The sequence below is a fragment of the Nanorana parkeri genome, unplaced genomic scaffold (genome assembly GCF_000935625.1).
Source record: "Nanorana parkeri isolate BGI_ZX_2015 unplaced genomic scaffold, ASM93562v1 scaffold128, whole genome shotgun sequence".
Taxonomy (NCBI): domain Eukaryota; kingdom Metazoa; phylum Chordata; class Amphibia; order Anura; family Dicroglossidae; genus Nanorana; species Nanorana parkeri.
The window spans coordinates 495,574-522,083 of record NW_017306396.1 but is presented as its reverse complement, the minus strand read 5'-3'; the positions used below and the strand labels follow the sequence as shown (position 1 = coordinate 522,083).

General features: G+C 40.0%; 1 protein-coding gene across 1 annotated transcript in view; it reads right to left on the bottom strand.

The window, feature by feature from the left end:
- Positions 1 to 26,510, bottom strand: part of FRMD4A (FERM domain containing 4A) — a 246,056-nt gene that overhangs the window by 218,817 nt on the left and 729 nt on the right. The gene's annotated exons all lie outside the window — the stretch shown is intronic.

Here is a 26,510-nt window from a genome sequence, read left to right as displayed (position 1 = left end):
AGACAGAAGGGCTAAATTTTTGTTTAGGACTAGTCAGCAGTATTGCCTCTGGCCATGCTTTGTTCTCCACTGTGTTTCTATATGGAGGTGGCTATACAGTATCTCCAGAGGCAGTGCTCTGCTTCCTTACACCAGAGCCTCCAGCAAGTAGAATAGTGAGCAGCACTGTAGTGACATCACCAAATTTCAGTCCAAATCTTCTTAGACTAGCAGTCAGAGGCAGCAGTGCCATAGATCTCACACCGCAGATATATAGCTAAGAAACTGTAGGCACAGGAGTTCCTAGGTGCACTCACATACCAGGACGTGCACTACTGATTTTCAATTGGGAATGATAAAAACAAAAGGAAAATCTTTCTTATTACACCAGATGTTAAATGTGCAGAGGCTGATCTTCCCTCTGCAGTGCTTACAGTCTGCGTTCCCTACTCCCCTCACTTCCAACATACTCATGGGACTACATTCCCATAGTTGCTCTGGCAATCCTGTGTTACCACTCTAAATCACCTCCCCTTTTACTTACAACCCAAGCCAATCAAACTCCTCAATAACCTGCACTACTAAGTAATAAGTGAACTGAATGCTTCATGGGAAATATAGGGGTCTATACACTAAGCTGCCGTAGGCAGCCGAGTGAATGACCGACCTGAAGCAGAGTGAGCCGAATGCTGTTCGGCTATTCACTTCAGGCTGGTACGGCTGATCTCAGCAGAGGGCTAAGCCCAACCTCCGGCAGGCTACTCGCTGCTGTTCGGTCTATTCTTATAGATGCCGAACAGCAGTGAGTGAAAAGCCGAATGCCGCTGAGCGGCATTCGGCTCGGCTGTTCTACCCGGTCCCTCTGTGGGAACGTGTAGAACAGAAAAATAGTAAAAAAAGTACAAAAAAATAAATAGAAAACGATTCTGTGGAGCTAGCAGTGACAGCTAGCTCCGTCCAACTGTTTTCTATTGGCCGTCGGTTCTGCTGCCGTAAAAAAAATACCAAAAAAAAAACATTTTCGCCATAGGAATGCATTGCTAGATTCCTATTGGCTATTTCAATTTGCAATAGCCAATAGCAAACTAGCTATTGCTCCCGCCCTTTGCTGCTGTCAATCACTAGTGGGGACCTGATGCAGAACTGCAGCAGTGGGTGGGTGCTATAGCTAGTTTGCTATTGGCTATTGCAAATTGAAATAGCCAATAGGAATGTAGCAAGGCATTCCTATGGTAAAACATTTTTTTTTTTATTCTGATGCCAGCCAACTGCTCCGTGTCAGGATAAAAAATAAAGAGTAGTGTTTCTCTCCTTGGCGGCCGGGAGCGGGAGACTCCCGGAGCACCCGGGAGAGTTAGGCTGTCTGGAGATCAGTGTCCCTGGTTAGCTGGTAACCAGGGACGCTGTTCTCTCTACAAGTGGCCGGAGCCAGCCGTAACATCACGGCTGGCTCCACCCAGCTGTCAGAAGCAGGCTGTCAGCCGGCCAATGGCCTGCCACTCGGCCAGCTACGGCTTTAACCTCGTATCAGTCGAGCCGAAGCATATGCCTTCGGCTCGACTGAGCCGCGTATTTATCCTACTTGGAATAGTGCCAGCTAGGAATACATTTTCTAACCTTCATGGCATCAGGGATATGTATGGGTTTATTGACACTTTAATACCTGTATTAAGTCTTTTAATATGTTCAGCTTTTTTTTTTCTAATTTTGTTTAGACTTTGTTTTCAGAATTTTGAAAAGACAATAAAACTAAAGAAGAGTTTAAAAAAAGGATAGAATAGCAACCAATCAATCTGTTTGTGATGAACAAGGCTCCAACCTAATCAATCTTATGTTACATAGGCTTCACATAAACAATTAAATTAAATGCTGGCTAGCCTGGAACCACTCCTGTATAATTTTTGTTAAAATAAAAACCTAAAAATGGATGTAGCCCGTTGCTTTTAGTTCTCATCCAGCTCATTAGCAGGCACATCCTGTGTCTGGCACACACATGGGGAAAGAGGGCCTGCTTATTTGTAGGTCTCCTTCCTTCTTTTGAGAGCCAATCTTTGTCTTCAAATAGATAACACATTTTCTCAAAACTACAGATCTGAGAATAATAAAATGAAAGCTATAGTGTTGAAATATGAAACAGAGCTTTGCATGTGCACTGTTGGTCTTCCTGCATTAAAGACAGCACATTAAAGACTGGAGTACAAATGCTTCCACCCTTATTTTGACACTGATCTTAAAAATAAAAGATGTTTTTAAAACTTTATACCGAACAGAATGGGCATTAAAGAACTTTAGTAGTTTTATACGATCTCGGCTTACTGTATACCAGTAAATAGTATTGTCAGCTCTGGGGTTAAAGAGTGATTCCACTGTGCAATCAGTTTGAGCTGAACTTTTAGAGCACAAAAATGTCCATCCTGCCCACCTTGTTTTTGCTTGGAATGGCAGCTGGAGACATTTCACAGCAAAGTATTTCTTTACATTTATGCCCAAGCACTTAGAGTCATCATGTTTCCAAACAGCTCCATCTCTCTCAGCTCAACTTCCCTGAACTTTCTGTCCAGTGCATGATCACAAGAGGACATCCCAGCCTCCAGCTGCTGTCTATTTACTAGCATAAAGAAGGATGAAGGGAGGAGATGGGAGCTGCCAGGAGGGGAGTGGGGTGCCTTGCTGGGCCTACAAGACAGTGTCCTGTGAACATACATGACACTGTCTTGTATGATATTACAAACAATGGTGCTCCTTCCAAAAAGCTCTGTAGCCAAGTATGTGTTGATTTAACATAGTTACCCAGTTAGCTTAACAGTTTACATGATTTTATAGTCATTAATGTTTGTCTGGGGATTCATTGTTGCACATGTAGTCTCCACCGAAGTCCATGTACAACCTTTTTCCCTATTTAGATTTTCCCACTAAAGTATATGCCAATAGCCATTAAATATAAGCCACAAATCATAATTAAAGCATAAAAGCAGCATTATTTATATATATATATAGATATATATATCTATATCTATATATAGAGATATATATATATAGATATCTATATCTATATATATATTGCAAAACATCATCAAGGTGGCGAAAGAGTATTAGTGGTATACCACTCCTCATACATATATGTATGTATAGATAGTAAAAATGTTGTTGTCCAATTCAATGCATGTTGACTGACTACAGCCTCATTTCTATGGGTCCCTTATAACAACTTTGGTAATTCATATGTATTTTTTAGAACTACATAATATATCCTGTGATTTAAACTGCAATCATATAAATATCATATGCTTACTCTAGAATTATATAGTTTTACATGCTTATGTGTGCTATATTTTGGCAGAGACTGTGCCTCAAAAATATATTCATATAAAGCAATCATACTTTACCCTACAGTGGGAAATTAACTGCCCACGGGAAATATTTTTTATGGGGTGAATGAAATTGTGGTATTGCCTATGGCAAAGTTATAGGTCAGATTTGATCAAATTGTACAGCTGCATCTTCTGATGTGCTGGAAATATGTTTAATAACGGCTCCAAAACTCAGCTGATATTTCATGATCAAATTGGCTAAACAGGAAATGATGACAAAAATAATCTTAGCTTTATATCTGCAGTGACACAAACATTTGGAACTCTTCCCTAAAGCCAAGTACTGGAGTCCCTTTCCAAAGCCTGGGAAAGTTCAAGACTGAGGCTGACCTCTTGATTAATCTTTCCAGTGCAACAGGCAAAGAAACCTTTTTTAGAAACCTTCCCAAAGATCTTAAAAGTCATGATCAAGCTGACCAAGCGGTCATAAAACTTCTCATTTGATTAATGATTTGTCTAAGTTGCAGACAACTGAAATCCTAAATAAAGGCATAGTCACTGTCAGTAAGAACATACTTATATTATTATTCTGTACTAAAGTATTATGTAATACCTTACTTAAATCTAAATTTTGGAACATTTATTCTGAGAGGTGCTTATTATATACTAATTTGATGTATTATATATACTATATACTAATGTCATCCCAGTATTAATGCACATCCATACAGACAAAATTAAATTTCTTCAAATGTTAGCAGAGGCAGACAAAATATAATATATTGATTTTACTATATCACTATTTATACTTCATATTTCCACACTGTAGAGGAGTTAAAGTTACATTCATAAATGTGAGTGAAATATATGATCAAATAATGAAAGGAAAAAAGGGACAAACACACACAGACTGTATAAGTAAATCTGTTCTATATCTGATTTTATAGCTTCTCACTATTCAATGGAAAAATGCAAAGGTTTCCAAGGGGAGCAGCTAGCACTGTGGCTGAATGGAATGTGAACCACACACTGTTATTTTCCATCACTCAGGAAAAGCAGCAGGTGTCTTTGTACAGATTCTTTACCATAGGTCAGAACTGTCTATTATTTAGAGGGTGTGTCAGTCTTTTGGAACCAAATCCATTTCCCCCTCTTTTTGGTCTGATATGAAGACATGTATGTACTATTTATCTACTAAGTCTTATACCGCACTAAACCTTACATCCCACCTCTCAGTCTCACCTCACTCACTGCAATGAGCGGTCAGAACCACTTCTTGTTGGTCAGCACAGTCAGGTGACCAATCATTTTTGGCATATAAATTGTTGTGGTCTGTTTAACTGGGGGATTGGCAGGTGTCGTGTGTGTCCTTTGCGTACATACCTTGTGCAAAAAGGTGTTCCACTTTCTCAGAACTTTTTGCATACTTTAAGTGAAGGGGTAGGAATTCACTGGATACCTACCTATGCACAAATACAGCGGTCCCCGGTATACACATACTATAATTTTGCCTCGCTCAGTGTGATCAAATCACACTGCATCAGAGTCTAAATGATGCTCTATAATTAAACATAATATCGAGAATTATGAGCAGAATGACAGTTTTGTAAGATTTTGTAAGATGCTTGAAATGTTTACATCTGCCCAGGCTAGAAGCTAACATTGCAACAGTTAGCAGAGTGGAGTTAGGAGTACAGGATTCTATTGTGATGAAGTAGTACTGAATACCTGGGTATTTAACAACCACTATAGTGAAAAATATTCCATTCTGCAGACCAATCTAACCATTAAAAATCAGAGTTCATGAATTTTTTTTAAGCAGTTTTGTTCTTTTATAAAACCAAAGTTTTTTTTAACCATATAAACGAAAGCTTAAAGGAGGATTATGGGGAGAGTCAAATACACCCATCCCCATAATTAGAGACGACGTGCAACACTGAAGATCACCACTCCCCCCAGGATTGCCCCCTCCTTTCTCTGTTCCTCCAGCACTGACTGGATGGACAGACGGAGAGAGGGGGCGGGGGAGGCTGCTGTGCCTCTAGCAAGGCAATAGCCCTCTTTATGCTGCATTTTGGGTCAAAGGGGGACATTAGTATATGTCCTCCTGTGACACTAAAGAGAACAATGGCAAAAAAAGGTTGGGCCATAGTTCTCTTTTAATTCTGAACTCTAGGAATAATGAAAGAATACATATCTGATTTTTGGATGGCTGCTGGGGATGCATGAAATCACTGCAGTAGTCTGCGCTACAAAAAGCAATAGCTGGTCTCTCCCAGCTGTGGCTCCAGCGCCTTCTCCTATGCATAATGAGCATAGGCAATCACTTATTCAACACTGCCATTCAGAGACACCTTGTATTTTTTTCAGTGAATCCAAGGTCTATGATTGGATGAGGTATAGAGGAGGGGTAGATGACACCATGATCTCCACCTCATCCAATCTAAGATCGCATTGTATTCATTAAAAAAAATACAAGACATTCTCTAAATGGCGGGGGTGCTGAGCAATTGACTCCCTGTGGTCAGTATGTAGAGGGGAAGAAGCTGGAGAAGCAGCCGGAAGAGACCAGCTATCACTATATGTAGCGCCAACTATTACAGTGATTTTAATTATCCCAACAGCCCTCTGGATATCAGCTATGGATACAGAAAATAAGAATAATAGCATGTGAAATAAAAAATATACTTAGAACTATCATTACATGTTTTATCACATACAGTTATAATAATGTCTGTTGTAACAGTGGTCCATTAACCTGGACCCAGAGCAAAGTAATACAACCATTAGCACTGACATTTTTATTTCAACCATGCACTGCATCTTGTGCTTATCTATGTGCTTTAGTTTGCCATGGAGCAGACATGATGCAAACCTAGCCATTGTTATCAAATTAGGTGTTGATGGAAAGTCGGAAACACGGTCACTTACAACAGTTCTTCATGCACTAGTCATTAAAACAACAAAAAAGGAACTGTATCCACTTCTCCATTGTTATGTGGACTGCAAGCACTTAACTTAATCTCTACAACTTGTTAGTAGAATAGATGGCATTATAATGTATATGCCCATATAAAAAAACATGACTGCAGTCACAAGCACTTCTGATTGCTGGCAGTAGCTTACTGTTTGGAGCCTGTAAGCTTTCTGGTTACTAGCAAGTTAGGACTGCCTGTTATGCCCTGGCTTCTCTTCTCACTTTAACACTGCACACCCTATTTTTTAAAGCATCCTTTTGTTTCCATCAATCTCTCCTATTACCCTCTACACCCTTCTTTCCACTTCTGCCCGTCTCTGCACCATTCTTCATCTAGATCTAAGTTTCTGCACCCCGCTATGTACTTGCACCCCTTTCCAACTCTGCATTGATATCTGACTGCACCATTAATCTACTGGGCTCCTCTTGATATCTATCAGCATATCCTCTTCACTACTGAACCTCCTCTCCATGTCCTTCAAAATTTCCTGACTGTGGATCATTTACCACCGACACATACCTTTCCAGTTCCCCACCCCTCTTCACCACTGTGTATCTCCTGTCCCCATATGCACACCTTTACAACTATGAACTTCCTCATCACCTCTGTCCTTATCTTCAGCTATGAAAATCTTTCCACTCCCACACTTCCCTTTCTCACTGCCCCAAAAAGATGCCTTTGAAAAATGGTATCTTCCAGAGCTACCAGTAATAAGGTGGGAGGTGGGGTGCGGTCTTTGTTATAAGACTATCCTCTCTGCTGGTGCCAGTATAGTACATTTCCTGTAGAACTAGGAATTATACCCTATATTCTTATCTTAGTAATGACAGCCAGAATCAACCAATTCAGGGCACAGAATTCTACATAATTGCATTGCAGTATAAATTAGAAGTCAATAAATATGTCTGTCACATCATCCATTTTGTAAATTTATAGCTGGTAGTGGGCCATATTTGTGGAGAAAAGAGGGCCTAGTAAAACCAATGATGCCTGCTGCATATCTAATTCAGGTGTCCTGTAGGCCATGAAAATAAAAAGATATTTGTAAAGCTCAACTAAAGTCTTTGTATCTCTTTATAGTGCTGTACCCCCACATTTTATGATTTGTGATTGGCTGTTGCTTGGAAATTCTTTAAAATACCTTTATGTATGTGAAAGTGCTGCTTCCAGTCTTTCCCCTCCAGGCCGCTATGCTGGCAGAGATGGGTAACAGCCACACCCCTCAGCACAATGTCCTCACACTATCCTGTATAGAAGGGATGAGAGTGTGTCTGACCAGGTCTGTTACATTACAGATTACATGGGGTCAAACTCTGGTGTATATTGCACTGCATAGCTGCTGTAACAGGAAGGTGGAGATAATACTATGAAAATGGAGGTTGTTATTACAACACCTGTCATGCTGCTTTACTGTGACTTTAATTGGGTTTTAGTAAGTGTGTAGAGACTAGCAGGGTTATTCACTAAAGGGTGAAGAGTTTGGAGAAGGCAGGAGAAGTAAACAATCTAGAACACCATAGCTGAACTGGAAAGTGAGCTGAATTGGAGAATGTTTAGCAATTTTGTCCTAGATTGTTCTAGTCTCCTGCCTTCTCCAAACTCATCACCCTTTGTGAATAACCCTATAGATGTTTGTAGTTTGGAAGTTGATACAGGTAATATTTCCGGCACCACCATGTGTTATGGGGAGACTGTTACTTAAAGGAGATCTATGGGGAGAATGTAATACACTGAAGCTGTCACATGTCAGCTCTGTTTATCGAAACATACCACTGATCACTCAGTACATGATCTTCTACCCGCAGAGACCTTCCTTTATAACAATTATTAACCAATCCCAGGCAAAGGATTTTATTGGGGGATTCCCACCACCTCTCTCTGATCCTCAAGTGCTGACTAGAGGGACAGATGGGGAGGCAGAGCCAGCTGTAAATCAGGAGTGGGGTGGATTCTGACAATATTGTCGGGATCTTTTACAGCTGTAGTGTGGCTCAGCGCTGTCAGCATATAGCGGGCACTGGCCCACTATATGCTAAGTTTTGGGTGACAGAAGGACATTAGTAAATGTCTTCCTGTGACCCTAAAGAGAAGTACGGCCAAAAAAGGTTTGACCATAGTTCTCTTTTAAATTGGATTTTATTTGCCTGTGATCTGTGATTCTTCTGTCAGAAAAAGGAAAGAGCTGTTACACTGGTTCACAATATATGCATTTGCATACGTTTAAAAAAACAGACCATCGCGCAGCTAAAAGTTGACTTGTGACTAGCCAGGCTCTGCACTATGTCAGCCTAATTTCCCATTTTGTAAGCAAAATTAGTATGATGTAAAGACGCAAGTCATGTCATTTCTATACAGCTTGATGTCTTAAATAGATAATTCACTTTTCATGTGGTTAATTTTAATCACGCAGTTGACGTGTGCCAGTCACTGTGACTGTAATACATTAAATATGTCTATAGGCCTTAACACTAGTTTATTCATAGCTTTTTTTACCCAAATATTCTCTTTCTTTCCCTAAATACGAATAGCAACAAATATAAAGTAAATGGAATCATATAAGGGCACAGACTTTTTTTCTGTACTAAGAGATGAGAATGATATGTTAGTCATAGATATTCCCTAATCCCAAACTAACATCATGGGCTGTGTATCTGACACAGTGATGATATCAACAGTTAAATGGGGATCTAGTGTTCAGACTATTGACCCAAGCATGCAGGAGATCATCTCTGCCATCCTTTATAACAATAACCAATTGATTTTATTGGGGGGTGGGGTGTTGTCAGGTGTTGATTAATGTCATTTTTGAGCCCTGTGTTCCGCTAGTCCACTGCCCCACGGTTATATCCATCACCTTCTGCCTAAACAACTTGCAGGAACCACAGACATCTGTATGACATCAAGTAAGAGGAAGAACTGGCAGACAACAGCACCCAGCAATGCTCAGTATGGTTGCGTTTTTGAGGATTGGGTGGCCCAAGGGTACAGAATGACATTTAATAAGCACACACAACTTCACCCATTAAGTGGATTCCTGCTTGAGGACCAGGGGTTGTTGTACACAATCAATAACTAACTAACTAGCTACCTGAGATGAAAATGCTACCAGAAAAGCACAATGTCAATTTATATTGTATATCTTTATGTACAGAAATAGTAATAAAACAAGATACCTTCCTTTAGAAAAGGGAATACACATACTGTATGTTTTATTCACAGCAAACCAAATGGGCATCAGACTCGATTGACTGGGTCAGTACATAATGCCCAGTACTTTTATAAGTGATACTTTTGAAATACTGCTTGTATGAGTATTTATTATTGATTTTAGTACATTTTAATGTTTAGTAGGTCAGATGTCCAGACGTGATTCAGAAATTATTGTGGGAAAACGATGTTTGTTTAAAATTACAGAATTATGAAGATGCAAAATTAGGTTAAATGCATTTTTGCTGTGCTGTCTGGCTGGATCATGTGAATATGAAGTAATAGATGTCATTAATGAGACTCTTAGACCTTAAAGAAATGAATGTCATCCAGTTAGAGTTTCCTTTGAATAAAGCCTTTGATTATTTTTTATCCAGCCCAGATAGCTTAAAATATGGTAAAATGATCAAGAATGTGCAGTATACATGAAATTAGAAAGCACAAGGACTTTAGTCCTTATTCAAGTCATCTCTGCACAACAGCAGGGAACAGCTTTAAGAACAAACACAAAAGAGACTTTATATGTTCTGGTAGTCAGGGTTTTCAACTAGATCTAAATTATTGCCCTACTTTTTATAAAAAATAATAGGAACAGCAATTCAGTTTGGGGGAGGAAGGGAAGATGGCAACTGGTGACCAAGCTCCAGCATCTCAGACAGAGAATAAGCCGTCAGACATGCCAAGTCAATGGCCAACATTCAGGATGGATGTTTCCAGATTTAGACCATAATGAATTATCTGCTGGGGGGGGGGGCCTTAAAATTGATGGACTCCCTCTATCACATAAAACACATAATTCACTAGCCAATATACACACACAGAAAGAAACTTGACTATATAAAGCTTTCTGTCTATACCCTACTTCCTGAAACCAAGCACAAAACACAATGGTTCTGAACTTAATTTGTATACATAAATGTTTGAGACTTGTTTCCTGCTTGTAATTAAAACCGCTGCAGCTGTGGAGAGACTATATGTGCACTATGCCAGTAAAATCCCCATCCTGATCCAGCTGTAGGACCTGCAGCTGTAGGACAGGACAGATTTTAAACAAACCCTTCACTTTCATGACAAGTAGGAATCTGGACACGTAACAGAAATGTTCTGCACATGCAGACAATATGTACTCATTGCTCTCTTATGTGGTTATCTGTTGTTTATAGTGAGATGGGATTCAAAGCATAGGTTCAGCCAAAGCATAGGTTCAGCCAATAGAGTCCCTGATTGTCCGAGTCTGTCCTGATTTTAACTATGTTTAACTGGGTATATATTTATTTACTGGGTTATTTATCAATGGACAATTTTTTTAATGAGACCTGTGGTCACATTGAACACCCAGACATGGAAAACACCCAGACATTTGGCAAACTGAAGTCATTTTGCCCTTTCAAAGCAGGAAGTAAATGCTCTGCAAGTGTAAGTATTTCAAATTCATAGCATTTTACATCTGACATGTCTATGATGTTATTATTAAACATCATACATAGAGGGATACATTGGTAGAATTTGATTTTTGAGTGTAAAGGTCTGCTTTAAACATTGTACGATACTGCTGCATGCTTCTGACTAGAGATCAGATTATAAACAGTATATATTTATATTTAAATATATGAGAGTCTGAAGCTACTGCAAAGGCCCTGCTGCCAGAATATTTCATATTGCACAGATCTGTATACAACTCATCTAACTACAGAATAGAACCAAAGACATATATCAAGTCCAACATATAGTAGTCTTTGTATTTCATTTAGAATGGCACTACAGTTTTTTCATGAATGTACTGTACTTTATTTAACAATACATCTAAACCTTTTACCTCTTACTGTAATGTTTTAGATATAATAGGCTTCCCAGGTAATCCTGAACCCACAGTGTGGAAAGAAAGATAATTTCAATATATACATGACATCATCAGCAGGACCAAAGTTGCATATGTTCAATGTAAACAACAAGTGTCCTGAGAAACTCTCACCCAGTATAAATAATGAATATGTATGTATGCTCAAAATGTCTTCTTCTAGACTAATCTAAACAAGCCTTTCACAGCAGTAATCCCGTGAAGTACAGTTCTGTCCTCTTAATACATGAGGCGTTTTTGTATGTCATCATTTATCCTTCGTTTAAAAGTATACTCCACCTTTGGGACCATGTTTCACGTTACACCCATAGGATGTAACAATGTTCGTAGTCACATTCCCTAACCCCACACCCTCAAACTACCCTGTCACACCTCGGAGCATTTCAGCGGTCAGGCTAGTGTGAACGTAGCCCTAATTAATGTAGAAAGCAATTATTTGCTACAAAACTAAGGGTAAATGACAAAGAGTAATTTTGAAGCCAATGGATCCATTGTTTTTCATTGTTGATATTAATTCATCTTACATTAATTAATTAAATAAATATATTTATCTTTTACTTAAAATTACTGTTTTTCCTCTTCCTGGCCCTCTTAGGCATTAGTGATGCAGCCCATGGCTAAGAGATACATCCTGGAAAGGTTATATCAATAGTGCATTCCTGGGAGATCTCTTTTATAAACTGCAAATCTCATGAGATCTCAGGGAAAGCCATTTTCCTCCCCTGAGATGATGTGCACGGTCACATGTCCTAGTCACATGTGCCAGAGTTCCAGGAAGTAAAGGGTATGGATTAATCAGCCCTTAGTAAAAAGGGCCACTGTGAGAATAATGGGGAGGAAAAGAAAAATAAGGTTTACAAAGAATAAAAAAACAGCAATTATCTAGAAGTATCTGTCTGTAGAAACATTTCTAAAGGTACAGTATCTGTGTTGTCATTTTAAGATAAGGGTAAAGTTCCTCCTTAATTAAAGATTTTTAGACATTATACTGGGAAAAAAAGATGTCTTGTGATCATCTGCTGAAACAATAGGAATCTTCCAAAAAATTCCGGCACTTTCATCTTCATTTCAATGCCACAAAAACAGTGCTGAAAAATATTTGATATTTGCCAGATTTGATCAAAATATTGATAAAACTGGTTCGGTAAACAAGCAGAATATGGAAGTAAAATACAAACTCCAGATACAGATTGTTTTCTTAGAGGAATGTGTACTCAGGACCCAATGCTGCAAAACAGGAGTGCTAAACACTCTATAAAACATTCTCCAATACCCAATGACAAATATCTAATTTCCCTGATGTGTCCAATAATTTACATATAATGGGTAATGCATGTTGAAAGCAATATTGTGTGCATCCGTTCTATAGAGACAGCAAGGCTGCCACCTAACTAAACAAAATATAAGCTTGAGTTCTAATAAACCACAATTTAATGTACTACTGCATAGTTACAGTAAAGTTGAAAGCAAATTCAATTAAATGCATGAACGGTCTTACATCAAATAACAGTAGAGCGGTATAGATTTGTAATGGTATATATAATTACTAACAAAAATGCAAAGCAAACAATCGATCGCCGCTGGATACGACTGATTTCAAGCAGAGCAGAATCAAATAGAACAGGAAATGCATTGGACATTATAGATTACTGCCTATATTTATTTAGAGTGTCTTGTCCTGTGTCATCAGTCATGAGTTGTCATCAGGTTGTCCCTGTGTTTAAAGTCCCATAAAAATGCCAAACCAATGAACTGAGAGTCCAAAAGCTTTTAATAAAGGTGTTTGTTTGACAAGAAAATATACATTTTTTTAGAATGTTCTGACGAATGAACACCGTTAGTATAAGCTTTTGGACTTTGGTTCATTGGTTTGGCGCTCCCACTTGACTTTGTACAAGTGGACTCCAAACTTTGGGTTCCCCAGTCTGACTGAAGTCACTGTACCCTTTTTAAATTTGTCTGACCATCTCCAATCCTTAGCCATTGAGGAGCTGAATCCAGCGCCTTAGGCACACGTATGTCAGCTTGTTCCTGTCAGCTGCTGTTCCTGTGAATGACACTAGAGCTGGAACTCCAGGAAAACGATAAAATGCGCACTTGAAATAAATATGTTTACTATTTTATCTTCCAAAGGATTTGTAATTCAAGTACAGCCAGTCTTGTGATTTGCACACATTTTCTCCCTTGCACAGACAGACACATGTTGCTCCTGATTTAACTATTCGTTTTACTGGTTCAGCACTTTATTTTCATATGCCACTTCTCTGCCTTTAGACCCCTCATAGTGGCTCAGCATCACCACCTCTGCCCAATGTATGAACTGACCTAAGATGTAGTAAAGCTAATCTGGGAAACAGCAGAATGACCTTACTCAGTCACAAGAATGGCTGTCCAAAATTGAAAATTGTTTGGCAGGTAAAACTGTATTTCAACCATGTACATATTTAGCTTTTTATCTAGAGTTTCACATTAAAGGCATATCCAACTTTTTTGCAAAAAATAAATAAATGCAAAAAGAAAAATGTGCATTTATCAATTGTTTGTACACGAGCCTGCAAAGCACTGCAACCACAATAAATGGATTATAGGTGCAATGCACAGGCTCCTCCAGGCTTCTCATGCAGGCTTCTCCTACAGCCCCAGGTCCATGGAGGAAGTTATCTATAGACTACAAATGCATGATGTCATTTGTACACCATTGATATTGCACTTGTACTCATTTGAGAACTATACGTTTTTTTTATTCACGCTTCCTGTGAATGGATCTGTGCACGGCAGAGCAACACATCTGGAACTCTTTACCCCAACCTGTCTGTCTGTTTCCCACCTTGACTGCCTTTAGGCGTTCCCTAAAGACCCATGTCTTCAGGGAAGCCTATCCCATCTTAACCTAACCACTGAACATTCTCAAACAATGTCACGTTCTCAAACAAATCATCCCCATACAGCTACCTCCTCATGTATCACTTCGCCCTCCCATTTTAGATTGTAAGGCCTCAGGGGCAGGGCCCTCCTTACCATCTTGTTTTGAATTGTATTGTGATTGTAATGTCTTCCTTATATTGTAAAGCGCTGTGCAAACTGTTGGCGCCATATAAATACTATGTGATAATAATAATAAAAATAACACATAGCTGCGCCCAATTCAATAATATACAGATGTCTGCAGGGAAAGCACTGTTGATGAAATGCATGTTCCTATATACACAATACTGTATTGGATCTTTGTTAGAGACTAGCTTTACTACATGCACTTCTTCAAAACTGCATTTTCCTTTTTTTTAGCTTTGATAAATAACTATGTAACAGATGTTGTAAAAATAGTGTTGGTCTTTATATGTGAAAACAAACGATAAAGCTTCTTTCTTGCAGCAGCTGAAAAGCAGAGCGTAATACTCTTATCCAGTAAGACTAAAGTAACCCTGGAGATTCAGCGACTTATACAACGTCACCCTGGGATGGACTGAGAAAGCCAGGATTACACTCTAATACCAAGACCGAAATTTATGTACATCTAGAATCTAGAATAGATCACTCGCACAGAATGCAATCTATAACAAGACAAAGCAAACTCGGCCCCGACAGTCAGTCATGCACTGCACACTGACAAATGTCAAACAAAAGCATATTAGACTTGTATAATTATATTTATTGCACTAGTAAGTTTGTACATTTTACTACACTGAAAAATCAGAACATTATGTTTTGTTATTATAGATCAGCGTCTCTCAACCTTTTTTTCAGTCACAGCACCCTTTAAAATGTAAAACACATATTTGTGAAAATGAAAAAAATTACTCAAAATCCATACAAGACCTCAGATATCTATCCCAGATAGGGGTCTGGTATGGACTTTAAGGTGAAAAGGACTAATGCAAAAACACAAAAAAGGGGTTTACCCTTCACATTAGAGTTCCCCCTTCAAATCAGGACCTCCCCCCTTCTCATCAAAGCCCACCCTTTCACATCAGCATCCCCTTTAACACCAGGAGCCCCCTTTACAATAGGAGCTCCCTTTACATCAGAAGCCACCTCCTTTCACATCAGAGTCCCCCTTCACACTAGGAACCCCCTATCACAAGCCCCCTTCACATCAGAAGCGCCACCCTTCACATTAAGAGCCCTCTTCACATCAGAAACACCCCTTCACATCAGAAGCCCTCTTCACATTAGAAGCACCCTTTCACACAAGTGTCCCCCACTTTAACTTCAGAGCCCCCCTTTTACATCACAAGCCCCCTTCACTTTTAGAGCCCTCTTCACATCAGAAGCCCCCCTTCACACCAGGAGCATGTCCTTTCACATTAGAGTCCCCCCTTTTACATCACAGCCCCCCTTTCAAATCAGAGTCCCTCCTTTCACATCAGAGTTCCCCCTTCACATCAGAAGATCCCTTCACATCGCTGCCCAGGGAAAGGTATGTTGCTATGCAAAAATTTTGAATCACCCCTGAGGGAGCCAGAAGTAGGCCAGGGTGCCACGTCGCCCTGGTTGAGAAAGACTGCCTTTACCGCCTCCCAGATGGCCTGTTAACCCCACCCACTTGCACGCACCGGGGAAAACTGTCATAATTTAAAAACAGGCAGCGATGCTTGTTTACATAATATAGAGCTGACGAATCGCTTGTATGAGGTGCCGATCATGCACCCCCCCTGCCCCCCCCCCTCCGCAGAGCTGGTTCCGAGCTCCGCTGTGCCCGAGGTGGGCCGGGACCAGCACTGCTGCTTTCTGACAGGAGATCAGAGGGAGCTCAGTACACAATCTCTCTCCGAGCTCCTCTGTGTCAGAATGCGGAAGTGATGTATATTACTTCACTTCCACATTCTGCTGTCACTCTCCGACTTGACATGTTTGGTGTCTATTTACCTGACGTGACTCCATCTTTTATATTTTACCAAAAATATGGGTAAGAATAAATGTTTTCTAACATAACGTAGGGAAAAGTTTTTTTTAAAGAGATTTTTGGTACGTTTTTCATTATATAGTAAAAAATAAAATACCACCAAAAGAAACCTCTATCTGTCCCCAAAAAATGGTATACAATTCATTTCAGTACAGCGTTGTATGACGGAATAAATGTCAGTCAAAGTACTGCAGAGCTGAATACTGAAAAATGGCCTGGCCAGGAAGGGGGTGTAAACCCCTGGAGGGTTATTCACAAAGCTAGCCGAAGGATCAGCCGTAGCTCCGGCTGGCTTCGGCTGCCTGAGCCCTTCGGTTCAGTATTGTTTTTTTTTTCTTTTTTCAATGATCTTTATTGTTTTTTTTGTTTTGTTAATGATCTTTTTAAAAAAAAAATCTTTATTAATTTTTTAGGAGTTATCATGTATTCACCTTTTTAAACATTGTTTTCTACTTTTCTTTTTTTTTTGCACCGATTTTTAATTCTGATCGGTACCACTGAGCTAGCTTTGTGAATAACCCTCTATATCTTTTCTTTAACAGATAATAGGAAGAGAATGGAAGTGGGTTCTGCCAGCCTTTATGCCAAGCCAAGCATCACTGGATTAGAAAGATAGACTAAAGTGCAATACCAGCATACTCCCTTTTCAGTGAATACTATTATCAAGCCAATGTCAAGTCTAAATGGACCTGGAGCACATCGCTTCTAAAAGGCAGTTTTAGATGAACTTCTATATCAATTGGCTGCCTGCAAGGCAGTAGAGCTCTTAAATAATATAAATGTCCCTTCCTTTTTATTCAGCTCCAGTAAAATAGTAAAGTAAAATGTTTTAGTAGCAGGGTAAATTAAGTTAATACTTAGATCTATAAAGTGAACACTACAGCACAATGAGGTACACAAACATACATCATTATGTGGCGTTCCTGAGTTGGGAAGTCCCAACGTTCTTAAAATGCATTTGTTCATTCTGATCCACATGCCAACCTCCGTGAATGGGCCTACAGAATAATGGTTTCTATTTTTGTCCTATGTTTGGCAAAGGGATGTTGTGGCCTGCAGCTGCAAATTGTTCCCATGAAACTATTGCTATCGGTACTTTCTTAGGTTTGCTCTGCACGCACAAAAGGAAGGATTAAAACAAATAAAGGAGCCAGGATCATACAGTTTTTTCAAGTGGGAATGGTACAGGACACAAGAGATGCTAATGACTGTTCTTTTCAGACAATATTCACAAAGCAGGAGCCATGATACACCCCATTTACTTGCACCTGTTCTAGCTGGATGCACTCCAGTGACTTGCTTGGTGTAGTGTAGGTATTTATCAGTCTATAAAACATCTCTAAATTACAATATTGGAAGTTTAATTTAATGTGCTTGTTACAGCTGTAATAACTTTAATTAATGTTGTTGTTGTCATGCTATTAATACATATTAATAGGGCGTTCTTAATGGCTTTTGAGTTGCAACAGTACACAAGTGGGCACATGGAGGAATCTGAGCTCAGCCCATGAGCAAAGCATGCAGCAAGCCAAGCCAAAAACAGTTTTTTTAAAATCTGTTTTGGAGAGTTTTTCCCTCGCTTTTTGTTTTGGTGACAGCAGTTTTATCAGACAGGAAGTGAGGGAAAATCTGCAACTACGAAACAGACAAAACCAAAAATCTATTAGAACAAAAAACGGAGGCGCTGGATTCCCAAGGAATTTTTATTGATAACAAGAAACGCATCAGGGCCCATTCACATCTGCCACTGCGCTATATTGCACAGCAGCTGGTGTGCAGTGCCCGCCACAGTGCTGATGTGCCAATCCTGACACATTTTACCTTTTTTTTTTTAGAATTTTATTTAAAAATTTCATAAGTGGCATTTCATTAAGTTCTATGGGCACAGTGTGGTGTGAGACGGTTGCATGTCGTCGCAGCATGCTGTGCTGAAAAAAATGCACTGCTTAAAGTACTTTTTTTTAGAGTACAACCACCGTGTTCCACCGCAATGTGGTACTGAGAACCGTGCCCATCTGTGACAAAGCAGGTTGCCTTGTCTTGCGCTAGGGCTGCAATGGTCGTTTTTCCCATCTGACCTAAATTCACTCTTAAAGTGCCAATGCATTTCAGGGACAAACACAGACCCCCTTCATCAGGGCTTTAGGTGTAATTCAAAAGGGGTATCCCTTGGTGAATTAACTCAGGGAAAGTTACATGAGAGTGACCACAAACGCGAGGACACATGCGGCAGGCAGCAATTAAGAGACTCAATTGCTGACTGCTGCATGTATTATCATATTTGTAGTCTGTGCTTGCCCCTAAAACAGACTGGCACTTTGATGCTTTTATTGTTAACAATGAGACCTCCTTTGGACTCTTCTTCTTTTGGTGATGCCTCATTTTTTTGTTTTAATCTACTTTGAGGACCCCTGCCGCCTTCTGTGGGGTCACTGTAGATGGCAGTGCAGACACTACCAAAAAATCAAGCCCACAAAAGAAACCCATAATGCAACAATGGGACATTTACAGTCAAAGATCACAGTGCCTCTCTCTTTTTTTGACACATTTGAAAACAAAAATCTGACAGTGTTTCCAGCCTTCTTCCCTCCCAGTACTCTATTGAGAAAAATCATTTTTATCTCTGTCATTGTGCTTGTTAGAGAGTTTAATTGTCAGCTAGAGAAGAAATGTCTCATTTCGGAGCTAAGGATAGCAGTAAAAACGTGACAGGGTTTAGTTTACTAATTTGTATTTTAAATTATAGTCCATCTCAGGAGCAAGCTTGGAGCGGTGGCTCCTTTACAACACACACAGGGACCATGGGGAACAAAAGTAGCCAATTTGTGGCTTTGAGGTGAGCAACAAAGTTCCATTCATATGAAATCTGTTTAAAACATCAAGATGTGAAACCCTTCTACTGCAACTGACCACCCGGGCTTCGTTGATGCTTGGAGGGTGTGCCATGTGCCGGTGGTGCAAAGAAATGGATAGAGACTTCAAGTGAGCTCCAGTGTGGTGTGGAAAAATGCAGACTCATATCACTCCTTTTCCATAAAATGTATTTTTACAGTGAATGAGGTTTGGTTCCTTTTAGCATCAACATCACAGCAGTGGCCATTTTGCTAGGGATAGTTATGGCACTCTCAGCCCATGCAAGGTAATCATAAGGTGGGTTTCAATGCTTCAGTCCCCTTCACACCTCTCTAGGCCATGTTACTAGCCACAAACCACCATTCCTAAGCATATCTCACTAATTTATTGAATAATTTAGTATGATTAATTCTTGCTTACATAGAAATTAATGTTGATACAATAATAAAGGGTGAGCGGCTTTCCCGGGAGATCCATGCCAAGGTAAATAGTAGGCTGAGGCCTATTATCTTTTCACTAGTCTAAGCCTAATCATAATATTGCTTTTACAATGTCTGTTTTCTATTTGCTAATCTTTGTTAAGCAGCCTGTCTATCTGTTGATTGATCAGTATATCAAGAAGTAGCAGTATTTATAACCAGCAAAACTAAGTTGGGAGAATGAGGAATCTGCGCATTTGTGCCATCTCCGCATGTGAGAGGCGTTTAACCATTCTTTTGCTGAAATGGCTTTGCGCTGCTGGTAACCTGGTCCATAAATCAGAGCAGTATTTGTGTGTAGTTTAATGCAATCCCTTGTAGGCACAGAAAGTGTCTGTATTAGGCCCCATTCACACCTGAGCGTTTTCAAGCTTGAATGCCTTAGAGCGACATCGATCAACAGGAGGCATTCCATTGTTTTCAACGGCACCTGTTCACACCTGAGCGCTCTGTTGCTTGTAACAAAACAACTGTAGCTCAAAAAAGTACATGAGTTTTTTTTAAAGCAGGGGCAAGTGTTTTGGCAACAATAATGCATGAAAAATGTATATAATACACACAAAAACATGCATAACTCCCATTTTTTAAGCATCTTTTTTGCCTATTACCTAGCTTTGCATTAACTAAAAGTAAAAACCAATTAAAATGCTTGAGCCTGAAATGTTTGCAAAAACACCTGTACAAACACTCAAACGCCTACAAAAACACCCAAGTGTGAATGGGCCCTAACTGATGTGGTGAAACTAGTCTACAAACTCTAAAGTCAGAAACAGATTAACAGGTTCAATGCTGCATGTAAAGTGCTGAGGAATATGTCCACATCTCAACATAAAAAGTGAAATATCTAAATAATAAAATATTTATTTTGGTTAAATTACAAGATTTGATACTTTCTAAGAGGCATAAGAAATGTGTTATGTGTCATGCTAGCTGTGTGCGATGGCACTCCCTAGCCGTGTTGATATGTATGCAGTAGTTTTGTGCTGTGAAAGCATGGCAATTGTGTCCCTGCTGGAGCAATAACAGAAGCAGAGAATATAATATAATATGTTGGTGAGGGAACCCACAAATATGTCTGTGAAGATTGATTTCTGCTAGTTTTAATGTATTTTTCCCTCCAATGTATTATATCTTCAGGTGATGCTTGAGAATACAGTGTGATCCCGCTGGGATGCTCCTTTAGGTAATTTCAGATGGCTAAATTGGTGCTAGGCTTCTATCAGTCTGTACTGTGTCATCAATGTATATGTATGGCAGGAAATGATGCTTTCATATAACAAGGTGAAATATGAAAAGGGGAGCCTTCAAATGAAAACTACATGATGATCCCTGCCTTTCATCAGCAGCACACAGAGTAATCCTCCACTTCATTTGTCTGTGTGTGCAACAGCACAGCCGGCTGCTCATGTGACTTCTGTTTCAGCTGGGTCATTGTCTCCTCAGTCTATAGCAAACCCAGACAGTTTGTGACCTATTTTCGCCTTTCAGGAGAGGGATTTACGTAAAGCCAGAATTAAATTTTAGTCATGCCATTAATATATGTCCTCTGGCACAGCCGGATACATATATATAATGGGGCAACAGAATCAGCTACAGAAAGTTATGTATGGTACATGGCATAATGGTCACACAAATGCACAGTCATCTATTAAAAATATATTAATTGAAACATTTTTATTGCATCAGCTTAAATCACTCTATTTGTAAGGTAAATGCCCAGGTGCTCATCCACAAAAATATCTATACTACAAATCCAAAGCAGGTATAGAGGCACTCACGAGTCTTGCAAAGGAGATAAGTCAAAGCATCAGCATTTTCTTGTCAAGATTTTGACAGAGCTCAGTCCGTCTTTATCAAGCTGCAAGACCTGTGAGTGCCTCTGTATCTGCTTTGCATATATATATACACCTTATATCAGTGACATGGACATGGACCTTTGGATTTGGGTGAGGCATTCCCCAGCCTGCCGAAGCCCTGCCCCCCAACCCGGTCACCAAGCTGGTTTGAGGGAGGCATGAGTGAGGGATGAGACATGGAGGAGCCCCCCTGTCCATCCCTTGATGGTCACTGCTGAGGCATCGAGATCGATAGCCTCAGTGGGTTTTTTTTTCTTTTTTTGATTGGACAGCTTGGACCAATGGCGCTTTGCCATTGGTCCAAACCATCCACAGACTCATGCCTCTAACACAGAGTAGAGGCTGTGACAGCTCCTGCCACACTAGTTAGGTTACACAAGCAGTGGGGAAGCCCGCTGCTGTGTAACCTAACGACCCGTCAAAAGCCGGATGCAGCACTGCCTGTAAATAACAGGCAGTGCTCCGTCCATGACAGGTTACACAGTGGGGAGGCTTTCCCTGCTGGGTAACCTGTTACAAGCCGCTCTGAATGGGAAAAAGCTGTCAGCATCAGACTTGAAGCTGACAGCTTTTTCCTCCATAATACTAGGAGAGGCTCTGCCTCCCCTGACCACACGTCCCTGCCTTATATGTACCTTATTTGCCACTATTTTAAAATAACTTATTCACTATTAATAAGCAGCATTGTTGTACTAAGCGCAGTTACTCACAGCAACCAGATTCTTCAAGTCAGAACAAAGAAAGACAATTTCCAATTTTCTTATAGGGTTACTTTAATGTACATTGTGTAGGGGGCCTTGTAACCGCGCTTTGCACTATAATTTTTTTTTACTTGATTCAAATGTCACAAACTGACACTTCATTCAGCTTTATGCAGGACATGTGTTGACATGCAGTGATCTACGTAAACATTTCGCACTGCGGGCGGGGAAGGGGAGGCGTGGCTGCGGTGCCATTACATACTTATAATGTTGTCCCCTTGCCCTTATACTCACCTGTGTCTGATCCAATTTTGCTGACTAGAGCACAGCCACCTATCAAAATCTTTCTATGGAAAGCTAATTTAGAGTACAAGCTTATACCTGGAAGCTCCCCAGGACTGAATGAGAGTGCGGAGGGCAAGAGCGGGCCTAGACAGAAGTATAGACAAGGGGATGTGCAGTATAGTTAGTAATATGTAGCTGGTTCAGAGATAGGTGAGTATAAGACTGTGATTCACTGACCCAAAACATGTATACAGATAAGGACTTCTGACTTTCCTCATCTGCAAAGTTGTATTGAAGAGAAGTATTGGGACAGTAAAATTTACTCTTCTCAATACTTCGAGCTGGTGTGTGACACTGATCGCTCAGCTCATGGTCTTCTGACTGTAAGGGCCCGTTCACACCAGTTGCAGTACGTTCCGGCCCAATTCAGGTCGGAATGCACCGCAACTGGTGTGAATGGGCCCTTAGACACCACTCCACACAGAGATTCCCCCCTCCCCTCTCTGTTCTTCCAGTTCCCATTGAAGGGACAGACAGGGGCAGAGCCAGCTGTCAATCCGGCAGTGAGGTGGATCCCAACAATATCATTGGGATCTTTTGAAGGCTGCAGTGGGGCTCTGAGCTATTTGCAAATAGCGGGCAGTAGCCCCCTATATGCTGAGTTTGGGTCACAGAAGGATTTTAGTAAATGTATACCTTTGACCTAAAAGTGAACTGAAGCAAAAAAAATGGTTTGACTTTAGTTCTCTTTTAAAGTCACGTTGTCAGCATTACATCCAGGCAACTAAGCCTGGTCAGCCAGTCAGCAATGGCAGCCCCTCTATTTTTCTCATGACAGGCTTACTTTAAGAGATGTGTACTGGTTAAAAACTTCTACTTAGCAAACTCTGCTGGAAAGGATGAGCACCACCAGGAGGAAACTTCCTGGATGCTCTGTTTATACATTTAAATCTATCCTGGAAAAAAAGAGAATTTGGCAGCTGTACAGTTTACTGAATTTCCTTTCTGCATTACCACAACTACAAAGGTTCACAGCATGGCTACATTACCTCACAATGTGTCCTACATGTTTTGGATTTTCCTGAATATTTCTCTGCAGATCTGGCGGATTTCAGGTAGTCATAAAACATGTTCTTCACAGACTGGACAAATGTGGAATCATGTAAATAAATTGACAATTTGGTGTTTTTTCTGATTTTCCAAATCAACTCTTATGCCACGGAAGATTGCTTTGCTTTCGTAATAATGCGGTAGAAGAAAATATCTGGAGCCTGTCATTTTTAGAAGCTGTAAAATGCATGAAGTCCCAAATCACTAAAGATGTCCATACACCTTAAAGAAGAACATTGTATTCACCCTTGCAGTGAGGCTACCCCTGCACTGCAAGGAATAAGTGATCCTTTTTCCTAGGGTCAAAAAGAAAAAAGTTATACTCACCCGATCCTCTGAGCTGGCTTGTTCTTAGACCAGTCCCTGGAGCCTCTCTCCCCCCTCCACTGCAGTGGTCTGAGATCCCTGAGTCATCACATTCTATACACAGTGTATAGGACATGAGGACGCTAAGGGACATACCATCGCTGCAGCAGAAGAGGAGACAGGCTGGTGGGAGCGTTGTCATAGCCAGGTGGCTCAGAGGAACGTACGAGTATAACTTTGCTATTTTTGACCCTTACCAAAAAGAACCATTTTACCTTTGCAGTTTAGCGGTAGCCCCACTGCAAGGGTTAATAAAAAATTTACCCAAAGTTCTGCTCTAAGATTTTTCACATGCAGCAGCATGAGTGGAATACAATGGAAGCCAAAACGGTCAGGTTTTTAATGCGCTTTTTGTCCTCGTCAGGGAAATTCACCACCACTCTTTGTCCCGATGACCATTATCACTGAAAGTGAAAGAAAATCACGAATTTTGGGTTGTCACCACATCAACAATAGATGGGTAATCTTCCAACATGGGCACTAGTTCTGGTGACCCTGCTGACCATCAGGGATTCCCCTCTCTTTGGAGGGATTCCCTCTCAATTCCTGTTGTGGCTTTGGGACATGAAGTGAATTGAAATCTCCCCAATGGGACACAGATGGAAAACAATGCTGACAGGGGGTATAACTCCTTTAGGTTGATTAAGGATGAATTTAGATTTGGTTTATGTAGTAGATTTAGCAATGATCATAGAGAAAAGGGGGTAAAATGTAGAAAATCCAGAACATTCTTCATCTTTGCATAATAAATTAAAGCGACGCTAAACTCGGGAGTTAAATCTTAAAATGTAACTTTATTAATAAAAAAGTATTTTGGTTGTGTATTACACTGTCTTTCCTTCTGGAGGGTGGCTACGTTTGCTCCTCATGGTCCCTGTGTGTGTTGTACAGTAGCCACCACTCCAAGCTCGCTCCTGTGATGGACTTCAATCTCAATACAAATTAGTAAACTGAGAATGTAGTCCATCACTGGAGCGAGCTTGGAGTGGTGGCTACTTTACACAACACACACAGGGACCATGGGGAAGAAAAGTAGCCACCCTCCAGAAGGAAGGACGGTGTCAGCATCAATTCAGAGATGATTTGAGGTTCTACAGCTGAGTGATACACAAATAAGTTAGGGTACTTGAATGTATTTTTAGGTTATAACTCCTGAGTTTAGTGTCACTTTAACAGGTGATACATCCAAATTTGTGTACACCAGTTCATTGGGACAAAAACACAGAATATAGAACAATTACAACTTTAGCATTGTGTTATAATGAATGAACACAGCTTGTCTCTGTCAAGAAAATACTTAAAGCCGCAATCATAATCAGCAGCCATTTATCAGCAGGATCTTCTTGGATTCTTTCAAGTGATGGAACTGTACATTTCATAAACCATCCATGGCAATTTATGCATACTTGTTGCATTCTACACTTATTTTTTTTGCAATCAGTGCTTTTATTCCAGCTTGATTGATAATTACTGATACAACGTGAATAAGGTTTTCATGATGTACAAGTATGTGCCTCATTCACTATGGAGTCATTTCGGTTAACCAGGAGTAGACTGGAACAATCTCTGCAGTTTTGTACCGCCAAATTTAATTTTAAAGAGTGAATCGGATTTGTGTACAACTGCTATTTAATGTAGCACTAAAATCTTTAAGAATCCATTCACACTGAGCGATTTGTAGTGCGATTTCCGCTCAAAAATCGCTCAAATATGAAGCTCAATGTAGCTCGTCCAGCTCAAGCTTGTTGCTCGAACATGGCCTATTTTCCGGCGTATTTCGTGCGATTTGGCCCCAATAGAGTTTGTAGACTACCATAAGAAGCACTACGTAGCACGACAAAATGTGCACCGTAGCTCAATGTAGCTCAGCTCAAATCAGCGCTGAGAATCTCTTATTTTGTTGTAGCTCAGTGTGAATAGGGTCTATTTTCATTCCTTCTGCAGACATTTGTGTAGGTCGAGCAGGTGTCACATAACATCACCACATCAAACAAGTTACACTGGGTAGCTGCTGGTAACTTTGTTACTTTAGGAAAGGTAGAGAGCACTGTATATGTCTTCTGGCAAACCGTACATGTCTTTTATGTAATACAATACGGGAATGCCAACATTAGTAACATTATATCACAAACCAGGTATGCTGTACACAATAAGATTCTGATATCAAAAGAAACTGCATGAAAGTCAGCGAAGACTGCGTTATCAATTGTTGCTTCCAGCAAAAAAAAAATGATAAACCCCTATAACATCAAAACAATACAACTTTGCTTCAGCTTTATTTCATCCCAAGGCATTCTACCTTCATCCAGCACAACTGCTAATCACTTTTTTTTCTTTTGCAGAAACACACATCACTCAAGCTTACATGGCTTGTATGTTTCCAGGATTATGTAAAAAGATAAAAAGTACAAATAGAAGACAATGTAATAACCTATAGCAACATTCTTGTTTTGACTGATCTATTGTAATGACAGGTTACATGTGATGGTGTGTTAGTATACTTTGTGCATCATTCTTTTTTTATACACATACATAGTTACATAGGTTAAAAAAAGATCCATTCTTATTTCAAAAAGATCCATCCATCCTCAAGTCCTTTGAGTTCTACCTATAGGTACTGTTTT